Here is a 4,009-nt window from a genome sequence, read left to right as displayed (position 1 = left end):
TATAAAAAACAAATAAATTAAAAATTGGGTTAACGAATTTTTAATTTATTTCACTCATTTTCTTCATTTTTTGATTTATTTTACTCATTTTTTTATTTATTTCAACCATTTATTTATTTATTTAATTTTGGCTAAAACGGCTCTCCATAAGTAAATGGCATCATCGTTTGAAAAACAATTGAGGTAATTTTGAATTTTATGGCAGCAAAACATGACAAAAATGTTGGGTCATGGCCACGAGCATTTCCTGCCCCCTGGAAGTTATACTAGTATTCATATCTACGGCAACGTTTTATAATCAGAACCAGTTTATAAGGACAGTGGCTCATGATCACCCAAGACTGGAAGTAAACAAGGTTAAATATTAAAAGATAAAGCTGTATCATTGTAAATTGAATTTACTGTGTGACAAGTAGCATTAGGAAAACTTCTGCAGGCTGTCTCCAAAAGTTTAAACAATTTGTGGATAAAAAATTAATAAATAAAAAATAAATAACAGGGAATAAGTATAGTCAAGTAAAGACAAACTAAATAAACTTTGGATATATTGTATTTTAACCAAAGAGTGTTACAGTGATATGCAAGATTTTAGAGATTTATCAACTTTAAAATAAAGAGGCATGTGACCTTCAAGGCCTACAAACCAGAAACAAAAGTCATCCTGAAGTTTTCCCTAAACAAACAGCAGCTCCTGCTGATCCTCGGCAGAGTTGTAAAGTAACAAAGTACAAATACTTTGCTACTGTACTTAAGTAGAACTTTGGGGTATCCGTACTTTATTTGAGTAATTATTTTTCAGCCTACATTTTACTTCTACTTCTTACATTTTCACACAATTACCTGTACTTTCTACTCCTTACATATAAAAAAGGCAAGAAGTAGAAAGTCATTACTTTTATTTCCTTTTTGCTTGTTTTCATTGCAGCTTGTTTTTTAAAAAAATAAAAACTATCCATATAAACTGTGCCTCCTAGATAGAGTGAATTTAACTGTGGTTGAATGAGAAGTATAAATAAAGACTTTTTACTCAAGTAATATTCCTAAAGGAGACTTTAACTTTTACCAAAGTATTTTTGGTAAAATACTTGTACTTTTACTCTAGTAATATTCCTAAAGGAGACTTTAACTTTTACCAAAGTAATTTTTTTGGTAAGATACTTGTACTTTTACTCAAGTATCACTTTGTGGTACTTTATACAACACTGGTCGGTGGAAGGTGATGGGAGAGAAACTCCCGTTTTGTCCCGTCGCCCAACAGCAAACAGAAAAAAATTTAAATCTCTCATCTTAGGCCCGGACCGAGCCAGAACCTTCCCTGGCCTTTGATCAGGAGCCTGCAGCCACGCAGACCAGCCGCAAGTTGATCCCTTAAGCTTCTTCCTGAATTATTGATTTAATGTAGTAGAGCGCTTAAACTGGGCGCCTGCAGCGGAGCTGCATGAATTCGTAAACAGCAAACGTTCTCTGAGGAGCGATCGATCGTCTGGGATTAAAACCCCCCTCGCCAACTTAAATCTCAGCATCAAGACAGGAAGGGAAAGTTCCAACTTCGAATTAAACGTGACAAAGAGAAACACAAAACCTTTTGTGAAAATTAGAAATGACTCATTGTGATGATACAAGATCACTCAATAATAAAAAGTCCAGGCTGCAGAAACAACTCAATGTTTTAGCAACACTGAGGAACACCTTGTTATTCCAGACAGTGAAGTCAACTTTCGGTGCACAGTTGATGCAACACTGCACCTTTCCAGGTGGCTGAAGGAGACTTGTATTACAAGTCAAACCACCCTCAAGATCAGAACTGAGATCAGAACTTTTCTGAAAGTTTGCACAAACGCTAATATGTACAGATGCTACCAAGCTCGTAATTCTGTTTACAAAAGCCAGAAATGTTGCATCTTAGGCTACGTTCACACTGCAGGTCTTAATGCTCAGTTCCGATTTTTTGAAAAAAATCTGATCTTTTGGTGTGAACGTTCACGTTACATTTTAAATGCGACCTGCATCAGACCCCTGTGTGAACGCTCCACAGCACTGATGTGACACGCAATAAAAGACGTGACGTCTCATCAGCCGGCTTGTTTGTTTACAGAGCTAGCATGGATGCTACATTTTGTACATCGAATCGGAAGTTGTTGTTAATCAGAACCGATTAAATATTTATCTGACCTGCTTGTTTAGTTCAGTGTTTATATCTGAAGCTGCCTCTGACCGGGATGCTCCAGTGAAGCTTTTTTTTTTTTTAACGAAACTACGAGCTGGAAAAAAGTATCGACCGAGTAGCTAACTGTAGGATCGATACTCTCCACGACCCAGGCTGGACATGTTATTATCATACTATCTACGTGGAAAATGTAAAGTAAAAAGATGAAGCAACTGGACTTGTGTTTTGGAGCTGTAAACACATGGAGCTACAGATTTAAACAGCGAGACTTGAGGTTAGTGTCTTATCGATCCTTCAGCCCCTCCTCCTGATGAAAAAGTCAGATGAATGTGACATGAGCGTTCACACTGCAGTCACTTTGAAAACATCAGATATATATCCGATTTAAAACCACATATTGAAACGGCCTGGGTCGGATTTGAAAAAATCTGATTTGTCTCGTTCAGACTGTCATAAAAAAATCGGATTTGGGTCGGATTTGCCTGCAGTGTGAACGTAGCCTTAGTAAAAAAGTGAAATTCATATGGAAAGACCTGAAAAAAGCTCCACTTTCACTCCCTGAACAGACAGAAACTTACTAAAATAATGATGAAAACAGGTGAAAATTGAGGCCTTAAACATTTTTAATAAAATCACCCAATGCTGAGAGGGAGGGGGGCAGTTCTGGTAAATGATGTTATGTAAACATCTCCTGCCATATTGCAAGAAGAAGCATCAGGATGACTGTCGGCTACTACCAAGCCAAGTTTTAGCTCCATATCTGGAAAAATGGCTGAGTTTTAGCCTTTTTTTTTGTTCCACTCAAAAATTCCTTAATGGAACAAAATGTAAATTATTTTGCTAACAGATGCCATTAATGGCTAATTTTAAAATTAAAACGTGGTGTGATGTGTATGTGTTGGGGATGACTCACAACCACTACCACGCCCAACTGTAACTCGATGTGTGTAAAGTTGTTTAAATTTCAGACTTTTTTTTTTTTTTTTTTTTGGTTGTTTAGCTGTGGCGGCCATCTTGAATGACTATAAGTTCAGCAGTTGAAGAGGTTACATCCAGTGGTTTCTTACTAGATTCAGTAACATTCGTCCACTTGATCATGGGAGATAAAACACACAGAGACGTGGGGGAAAACATGATGATCGCCCCCCATGGCGGGCTATAAGAGGTGGTCCACCTTTAAACTAGGGGGAAAGCCTCGCGCTCAAAACGATAAATCTGGCTTATTTTAGCGGTTAAGCTAAAAGTGGAGGTTCCTGGTTGAACCTGGAGCTTCGTGGTAGCTGTAAAACCAGCCTTAACTAACAAAATAAATAAAATAAAAAAGTCAAACTCCACATATTTCCTGGAGAGGCGCCGTATTTCAGCCGCCCCTTCCTCTCTTCCTCTACAGCCCGACACCGGTTTTCAGTGGCGGGCAGCACATGCTGCGGCTCGTGGAGGCGATAAAGTCAAACGTGTACGTACCCTCCAAGTAATAAATGAACCAGGTCGACCAGTCGTGTTTCCCTCCCCAGACGGCTGGTGAAGTTGGGAGTCTCTGCTGAGCGGCGGAGTACCACCGAGGACCGCTACGAGCCAAAAGAGTGGATGGGAGCAGCTAGCAGAAATAATGAAGCGCCGTGACGACAGCGGGCTCCACCAAAGATTTACTCAAAGCGAAGAGGTCTCACTCCGAACTTAATTTACGCTCGTGAGTTCCCTAAATCAGTAGTTCCCAAACTTTTTGTCTTCTGACCCACAAAATATCCATGGCAAAAACTTGTGACCCCAAATGTTACTGGTCTGAGTACATAAACTTTGTTAATAACCCTAAAAACACAGGCTTTTTGACAATCTAAACAG

The 4,009-nt window shown here is 38.8% G+C and overlaps 1 protein-coding gene across 1 annotated transcript in view; it reads right to left on the bottom strand.

Annotated features, from left to right (window-relative positions):
• Positions 1–3,792, bottom strand: part of far1 (fatty acyl CoA reductase 1) — a gene marked incomplete in the record, with an annotated part of 29,602 nt that extends 25,810 nt beyond the window's left edge. The window contains 1 exon segment of the mRNA XM_014033185.1: positions 3,632–3,792.
• Positions 3,793–4,009: the final 217 nt, after the last annotated feature.

The sequence above is a fragment of the Austrofundulus limnaeus genome, unplaced genomic scaffold (assembly GCF_001266775.1).
Source record: "Austrofundulus limnaeus strain Quisiro unplaced genomic scaffold, Austrofundulus_limnaeus-1.0 Scaffold7, whole genome shotgun sequence".
In the NCBI taxonomy this organism is placed as follows: domain Eukaryota; kingdom Metazoa; phylum Chordata; class Actinopteri; order Cyprinodontiformes; family Rivulidae; genus Austrofundulus; species Austrofundulus limnaeus.
Note: the sequence above shows the minus strand (reverse complement) of the source record. Positions and strands in the feature narration are given on the sequence as shown.